The sequence below is a fragment of the Kryptolebias marmoratus genome, linkage group LG12, assembly GCF_001649575.2.
Source record: "Kryptolebias marmoratus isolate JLee-2015 linkage group LG12, ASM164957v2, whole genome shotgun sequence".
Classification (NCBI taxonomy): domain Eukaryota; kingdom Metazoa; phylum Chordata; class Actinopteri; order Cyprinodontiformes; family Rivulidae; genus Kryptolebias; species Kryptolebias marmoratus.
The window spans coordinates 21584959-21594262 of record NC_051441.1 but is presented as its reverse complement, the minus strand read 5'-3'; positions in this window follow the sequence as shown (position 1 = coordinate 21594262).

Below are 9304 nucleotides of genomic sequence, written 5' to 3'. Positions count from 1 at the left end.
GAGGACTAGGAAACTCAGTTTCTCCTGGAATGAAGCAAACACACATGGACAAGGCAAAAGACAAGGTAGAACTCTGTAACATGAACAAACTAGGTATCTCAGCTTGGTCAGGTAGGTATCAAACGTACCACACGTCTTAACACTCTGACAGGGAGGCGTAGTCTGAGCGCTTCCTATAAGCCTCCCTTAACGAGCCCCAGATCAGAAACACCTGCTTCCTCCACCACCTGGAAAACCCCGCGCCACCTACTGGAGAACACATAGAAGCAGCAAGCCACAAACAACAGAGCATTCCAGACTCCTGACAGAGTTCTGCCCCACATCTCTTTTGGGTCCACAAGTTTCACTACATTTTTGAAAGCTATGTAAGATGATTTATGAATGGCTATCAATAAAGACAAGCTGTTTATTGCAGAACTATTAGTGAGAACCTGTAGTCAATTTTAGCTATATTGAGCTAAAAAATTTGTGTTGCAATAGCTGAGTGTCAGGATTTGGGTTTTCTTTGTTTTTGTATTCAGTTTATTGCTTTTATTGTCTTCATGTTTCAGTTTGAGTTGATTGTTTTGTAATGATTTGCAATAATTGTCAAAGGCGAGCAACCCAGTAACGGACAGATGCAGGCAAGGTAGAAAAGGTAAGTGAGTTTTATTTACAGTGAGGTAAGTGCAAGGATTGGGATCTGAGGAGAGAGAGAGACACAGGTAAGAACGAGTACTTCTCTGAGGCTGGTACAGACAGGTTCTGACAGGTTAACAGGCTTACAGGTAGGACGAGAGTGAACCAGGAGGGACAGGTCCAGGTCCAAGCAGCTCCAGGTAAGTACTTCACAGGTGCAGGTGAGTCAGGCCAGGTTAGCGCAGTTTCCAGGTTTAGCGGTTTCACAGGTAAGTAGGCAGCGGCCTCGTTCAGTCCAATGAACTCGATAGCAGCAGTAACGAGGGTATCCAGGAACAGGACCGGCAACTCTGGACATGCACAGACACAAAGGTTATTATTTTCTAAACGAGTAGAAATAGGTATTGGCCAAGACATTTTACCAATGGCAGGCAATCGATGCTCCAGCGTTGGTCTGTTCCTCCAAACTGCCTTATAAACCCAGGTGAGACTGCTCGTAATCAGGTGCAGCTGAGAGTAATCAGGAAATCGGCCAATCAGGAACAACGGGAGGAGCACACCATGAAGCAGGGAGGCAGATTACTAAATGTTTTTTTTATTCTGTCATCTTTATTAGCCTTGTCTAAGTTCAGTTCTTGTTCCTTGTGTCTTTGTTTCCTGTCATCATTCACTTCTCCTCAGTCAGTCTCTTGTTTTCCTGCCACGCCCATCTTCACCTGATCCTAGTTGTTATCATTCACCTGTGCCCACTTCACCTAATTACACTCTGTTTTAAAACCTGGTCATTTCCTCCACTCACTGCTGGTTCATTGTCGCTTCATGCACTGTCTGGTTGCCCCTCTCGTCCTGTGACTCAGGTTTGCTTGTGTCTCGTTCTTGGATTTTGGTTATGTTTAGTTTTGCTGCAACGTCAGCCTTTGTTTTTTTTTTAATAAATTAGTTTCTTTTTATTTAAAGCAATGAGTCTGTACTCTGGGTTCATCTCTCTCTCCACTGATCATGACACTGAGTTGTTCACAATGCAAACTCTAAGAACTAACAGATTGCATGACACCTTGCAATATTGTATCTGTTTTCTGAAAGTGCTTGTAGATAACTCAGCTATTTTGAAATGAGTTCTAGTGTTTTTACAGTTATTATTATTATTATTATTATTATTATTATTAATAGTAGTAGTAGTATATTTTTTAATTAAAATAAAAAGACTAGTTGAAATAATGTTCAGAGTAACATAGTTTTAACACATACACAGTCTTCTCTGTACTCATTGTACTGCTTAATGAAAAGCTTGGTGGTATTCAACAACCTCATCACACCTGCTGTCAAACTAAAAGGATGTCAGGAGCAGAGCAGATGAGGTGGAATGGGTTCACTGACAGTTTTATCTTGTAGCAGAGTTGAAGAAAAAAAAATCTTATTTTAGACTACAGAGAGATTCAGCTATTTCACATTGCCAGTTCTGAATATAGACAAAAAGAAAGAAAAGAAAAAAGACCAGTGGTTTTCAACTGTGTAATTTATACACACTCAAAAGGAAATAAGCCTCCTCTTTCACACACATGCACACAGACTGTTTAATCTGATGTGTATTTACGGCAGTTTCAGTGGTTTGGATGCCTCTATGGATGGAGGAAAATGTGGAGCTGTGATTACACACTGTGCTTCCCAGCCATCCCGTTCTCATCCTATAAGAAGCACAACAAAATTTCATGGCTGTAGCTTTTATTTTGAAAGGTGAGTAATTCAACATTTTCATTTGAACAATAGAAATTATATATATATATATATATATATATATAAAGAAAAAGTAGAGGGAACTCTGCAGTTGTTTGGCTGGAGTTCACAGCAGCATTCCCTGTGGAATGGGGAAGTCTTAGTTTAAAGGTTATGATGATGAAGAGAAAGAAGGTACAACTATTTGACTCAACAGAGCAGTCATATGTGGTGCTTTTATACTGTGGTGTAGGTGTCACAGTTTCACTGTTCCTGCTCACAGTTCCAGTACTTCTCCATAGCCTATGCCACGCCCCCGTTGCCATGTCACCACAGTCAACCTCATCAGCTTCACCTGTCAGTTCCTGTATTAAAGTCCACAGCTCACAGTTGCCAGATTATTGAAAGGTTTTTCCAAGTAAATGTCCAGCATTCCACAGTTCATGCCTGCCACGTTACCGAACCCTCGCCTGTACCTTGACCCTCGACTACTGCCTACTCCTTGTCGGATGTTTCCTCGGACTCTGCCTTTTGGATACGGACCCTGCTCCCTCTCTCTGGACTTCGCTTTCTGGTTAGTGCTTCTCTGGATTTGTCTGCCGATCTCTGATGTCCTGGTTCTCGGCCCTCGCCTGTCCCCGGACTCTGATTCCTGCCTAGCCCCCTTTTCAAAGGACTTTATCTCAGAGACTGCCACTACCTTACCTGTCTGGGCGATCTCCTGTTGTCCCGCTGAAGCTCCCATCCAGGCCTTAGGTAATCCTGATAGCGTCTCACTATTAATAAAATCCTTAAAACTTCGTTTTTGTCTGCGTGTTCTGAATCCTAACCTGCCAAGCCTTGTCAGTAGAGTGTTTCTGTGGTGATTGTGGAGTTTTGGTGGTGTGTGTGTGTTGTATGTGTACTTCCTGGTGGGCTGTCCTGGGCTGGTGATGGACATCTCATCGCCACTCCTCCCTCACCTGCAGCTGATTGGACTAATCAGGAAGCCAGGTGTACTTAAGGCTGTGGTGGGAACCAGACCAGTGCTGGAGCATTACTTGCCTTGTGGTAAATGTGCTGAGCCTTTGTGAAATCCCGAGATTCGTGAACCCTGTTGTTAATGTTGTTTTGTTTTTTGCCTCAGGACTACCTAGTCACTCTGGAGCCAGTCTGGTCTACTTCCTGGAAACCCTGCTAAACTAAGTACTCACCTGTTCACCTGTGCCTGTCTGTCTGCAAGTCTGCTGCTATCCAAAAGGAAATACTCACCTGCCATCTTCTGTAGAAACACCATCAAGCTCCACCTGGAAGAATTACTTGCTGCCTCATCTCCTCTCCGAGCAGTGGATCACCGGCCTCCTCGTAAGAACATTTTTGCCAGCAAACAAACTACCTTGCCTTCCTTCTCATTTCAAGAACTAATATTCACTCACTTACCTCGTCCTCCGTTTTCCAGGTTCCGATTCCAGTTCCAGTCTGCACTTTTCCTATCACTGTAAATAAACGCACTTACCGTTACTTCCTGGTCTCACGCGTCTGTCTGTCGCCGAGCTGCTCCTATAGAAAGGACTCTGAAACCTGACAGTTTCTGAGAGTGGTTTAGGCATGGTCTTTCTCCCAATTTTACTTATTTATTTATTGTTTCATAATTCCACTTTACAAGTGTAAACTCCGCCTAATAGAAAAGGCAAGATGGAAGAAAAAAGGAGGAAGTAACTATGAACTGGTTTGGCTGGAGTTCAGGGTGGCTTTTCATATAAATTGGAGAAGCTTTTACCCCAAGTATAGCTACATTATTGAGCTTTCTCTAACTCTTGGATGGTCATTCTGATGTATTTTATGACTTGGTTGACTTCCTGGGGTCTATGATGTGGATGGTGTAAACTAGGAAGTAGGTAGTATGATGGGGTGGTGGGGAAGCCACTCCTATTTGAAATGAATAGGCAAGAACCTTTCTGAAGACTAATTGGTGGCTGAAATTACTAGATGAAGATGATGGTGGAACCAGTGACAAAAGACAGTTGTGCAAGTCCCTTGGGGGAGAGAGGATCATGCAGCATGGCACTTGAGCCTTTGGTGGTTGACGTAAATGATGAAAGGTTTAAAAGGACTAAGGGGAAAGTTTAAAAATGAAAGTATTTGGTGGTAGCCCCTATCCAAAAGGTTTTCCTAACTTTCTTGAAGTGAACACAATGGTTTCTTGTTGGAGGGTTGATGTCAGTCAGGCATAGGTTGATTGATAGTTAAAAGTGGAAGAAGTAGTAGTGTGCTCTGAACATTTGAAGTGACCTAAGAAAGCCAGAAGGAACACAGCTTCTAGAATGGAGGTGGTGAACAAGGGTAGATATCAAATTAACATGTTTTTGAGCAACTAGGCAATGATGGTTTGACTTTGAGGTGTTGAATGTGGTTCTTCTGAAATTTTTAACCCTCCCGTGGCCTTCAGGTCAAATTAACTTGAAGTTACATGGGCTTCTCTACCTCTCTTCTTCTCTTTTGATGGCTTCAAGGGTAAAGGCAAGAACTTAGAGTCGTGCTGAGGTCCAGTGATCATTGAATACAAGGGGTTTGTTGCATCCAGCTCTGTCTGGTGTGTATGTTTGTAACTTTGAGGTTATGCCAAAGTGCATGATAAACTCATGCACAAGAAGGCGGTTCCTCCGTCTGAGCGGTGCTGTCATTCCTAACAACACCTGGAAAAGTTGCTGCCAAAATCACCCAATAAAGTCTGATGGTACTTAAGGCTAAGTTAAAATATTATTCTTTGTTGGATTGTTCATTGTCACAGAGTGATTATTAATGCTTCAACATTGTGAGAAAATTCTTACTACTTCTACAGAAAGCTTATAATAAAAGACTTGCCTGTATTTCCTCACAGAATCCTCTTTGACCAAGAACTCCTAGTGACAGATCCTCTTGTGGTCGCCTCTGTCTTTGTTGAATTCTTAATGCAGTAAGGAGAAGTCAGCTCAGTAAGATCCATCTTAGGTCGTATTCAGACCTGACACATTTGGTCCACTTTAATCGAAGCAGAGTTCGTTTCCAGCGTTGGTCCAGACTTTTTGTGCAGGTGTGAATACAGTCATGCGAACTCCGGTGCGGATCAAACAACCGGACCGAGACCCACTTTTTGAGGTGCTCTAGGTCCGCTTCCAAACAAACTCAGGTGCAGTTCGCTTCTGGTGTGAATACAGACCGGACTTGAACCGAACTAACTACGTAAAGCATGCGCCTTTTTGGACTTCGCGGGCCACCGTTTCTAAGCATCATGGGACAAATAGCATTATTTGCTTCTTCGAGTTGCGACACGCATTTGCCAGCGCCATTCCCAAATTAGAAGTAAAACGTCTTTAAGCCAACGTTGAATGAGCTGCTCTTGAATTTCAAAATGGCACTGTAATTGTATCAACAGAACGAATGTGCACATAACAAATACAGCACGCAGGACTTCCATCTTTATTTCCGGGTCTGTGCTCTGTGCTCCAACCGCTGTCCCTGTCTTTCTGTCCAATGGCAGCAATGACCGTCACCCACGTGGCTTTGTTTATTAATTATAGTCTGCTTACAAAAAAGCACAATGTGAATGCAAACTGCAACAAACGAAAAAAATAAAGTCCACTTTTGGTCCGGACCAAACAAGCAGACCAAAGGACTTTCCTGGTGTGAATACACCCTAAATGTTCATCTGGTTTGTCTGATCTCTCAACTCATTTTTGGATCACACTCACTTAACAAAGTATAGATAAAAGGAGGGTCAACTGAGGGTGAAGAAGTAGAAGAAAGAGGGACTCAAGATGAAAAACAACTGAAGGAAGGCAGACATAGGACCAAAATGAAGTGAAAGTAAATGTTGTCCCAAGGTGTTTGGAGGTCGTTTCTACTTCCCCCTCCCCCCTTTTCATCTTCCTCTCTCTCCAATCCATTTCTTACCTTTTCAGACAGTGAGTGAACTAACCTGTAATTCTTGGGTCATTCTGTTAATGGCATTGTTCTCCACTCAAGGGAGACCAGTGGACATAATTGTCTCCAATTTTTACTAATGCAGATACTTGCTACAAAACGCGGGACTGTGGCACCATTCTTCACGGGAACACTGAACGAAACATAGTGACTGTCTGGTTTCAGTGCATTCCTTTGCAATTCACTGTAGGCTTATTCCTCAGGTAAATTCCTAAAGTTTGTTTACATGTATTTTCCTTGTATACATCTTTCTGTGTGGCCACCTCCTTGACTTCATTGTCTCTTTTGTTAAAGCTTGGTGGATACTCTGAGGAAGTAGACTCCTCAGCCTTCCTGGAAAACAATTAAATAGAAATCAACTTGGATTACTCACCTTAATCCCTAAATGCGTGTCTGCTCTCCACCATCATCATCCTCATCCTTGCCTCTTTCCCTTCTCAATTATCTGGAACCGTCTCCTCTTATTCTGCAGACATTATCTCTCTTTTATTTTTACTTACCCTCACTTGTGTCCTGTCCCAGCCGTCAACTATTTTGGGGTCCTTGCATAAAAAAACTAACATTATGAGAAAACTGTCTAATCAAATTAAGAACTCAGCTGAGTGTATGCCCCAAAATCAGCAATTAGTAATAAAGTGTTTTGTTAGGCCATAATGCTACATATCTTATTCAAACAACAAAACACCCACCAGCATCTAGAACAAGTGGATTACTAACTAAATTGGATAAAAAGCTAAGTCTTTTTCATTCTCCAGCTAATCTGTATGTGTGTATCTGTAATCTGTGTTGATGTAATTTGTATATTTGTCATCTGTTTATGGGTACTTGTAATCTGTGTCTATATTATCTCTATATATATAATCTCTGTATATGAAATATGTGGTGATGACTGAGTACCACAGTCTTTTAATCCTGAGGCTGCTAACTGGGCTTTTGTCAAGTCAGAAAGGAAATCTAAAAAAAACACTAGAGAACAGGGAGGAAAAGAAGAACAAAATTAAAAACATTATCATCTCTTATGCTGATGGAGTATCTGAGAAACGCAGAAGGATTTTTTCTCCAAACACAACATTCTGGTGCATTTCAAACCTAACAGGATTCTCAGACAGAGGCTGGTCCATTCTAAGGACAAAACAACCAAACACAAACTGAACGTTGAGGTGTCTGCAGTTCAGTGCAGCAAGGAATGTCCAGACCTCTATATTGGAGAAACTAAACAGCTTCTCCACAGACACATGGGAGCCTGCTCTTCAGGACAAGACTCAGATGTTCGCCTACACCTCAAGGATAAGGGACACTCTTTGGAGGACCAAATTGTTCATATTTTGGACAGAAAATACAGATGGTTTGAGAGGTATATGAGAGAAGTCTTTTACATCAAACATAAAACAGAGACAGCTGGTATAAGTGGGCTAGTAGGGCTAAGCCCTCCATGGTATTTACAATAAAAAAATGTTTAAATACCTAAAAACCACAAATTTAGAACAAAATAGGTGCCAAACAGTCTCAAGAAAATCTTTCCAAAGGGCTAACTTTTCACAGTTTTACTAAGTCTTTAAGCTTTCTAATACTTTGTATTTTTGTATCCTCTCAGAGTTGCCTGTTTTCTCCTGGAGAGAATTTAATGTATTTTGTGGTATAGAATGATTGACAATGTAGGGATCTGTGAGTTTACTTCTTGGTTGCTCGTTCCAGTCTTTCTGTTGGTTGGCCAGCCTTCCCCCACAACTGCAGACAATCTGGCTCATCAGGGAGGCTGGGTACTTAAGGCCGTCATTGGGATCAGATCAGCGCTGGAGCATTGTTTGCCCTGGGGTAAAACGTCTCAGCCAACACGAGTTTTACTAAGTCTTTGAGCTTTCTAATACTTTGTATTTTTGTATCCTCTCAGAGTTGCCTGTTTTCTCCTGGAGACTTGCCTGACCTGAAACCCCAGCCTTTTTGTTTGGAGTATCCCAGAGCCACTTACCTGTGCCAGTCTGCCTCCTGGGAAGGACACTTAATACGACCACTGGAACCTAGCACCTTGGAAACCTGATCCAGGAAAACTCACCACCTCATCACCCTCCATGCTGAACTCACTCTCCCGATCTGTAAGCCAAACTCTCTCGAATATTCCATTCATTTCCCTCAGCCTGTTAAACCAACCACCTTACCTCCATACTTACCCACTAACCTCTCTTCCAGATCCATACTCCTGTTACCTGTCGACTGTAAATGAAATCACTTACTGTTACCTAAGCCTCCTGTGTCTGTCTGTCACCGAGCTGCTCATTTTTGGCTGTTAGTAAATCCCAACAGACAGATGTCTTGTCCTGCCCCCTCGGTTTGCTGCTCATTTGGGCTAATGTAGTTCAGCCCAGAGTCAGCCCAAGGCCACAGGCTTTAGCCAATGAGGGAGGATGGACGTACAATAACGTGCCTAGAGCACGAGTAGTATGTGGGTGTGGTTTGGCGTGGATGTGGTTCCTTGTATACCTCTTAAAAAAAAAGGTAGGCTTCATTAAAAAAAACTCCACTTTCCAATATTGCATGTCTTCTAATCAGTGTGATTAGTAATTGTGTCAAGGAGTGTGGTGCAGTGTTATGCAAAGCTGTTTGACTGGAAAAATAATATTTTAAATAATTATAGTTGAAACCCTTAATGCAGGGGAAATAAGTATTGGACAACTGACAGAGGTTCTGTGTAAGCTTGATTTTTGGTGGTGGTTTGTTTTACGGTTGTCTTTGTGCTGAAAAAGGACATGTTAATTTATAGCAGGTTTTCTTTATTTCAAATTTGATGATTCTGTTGCTGGAATCCAAACTGCAGTGTTTTATTATATATCTGTTAGCCCACCCTACCAATATCACAAGCAGCCACCACTACGGGAGAAACCAACTTTAAACCAAGAAGGTGGTCTCAGATTCCATCCATCCATCCATTCTCTTCCGCTTATCCGGGGTCGGGTCGCGGGGGTAGCAGCCTAAGCAGGGAGACCCAGACTTCCCTCTCCCCAGCCACTTGGGCCAGCTCCTCCGGGGGAATCCC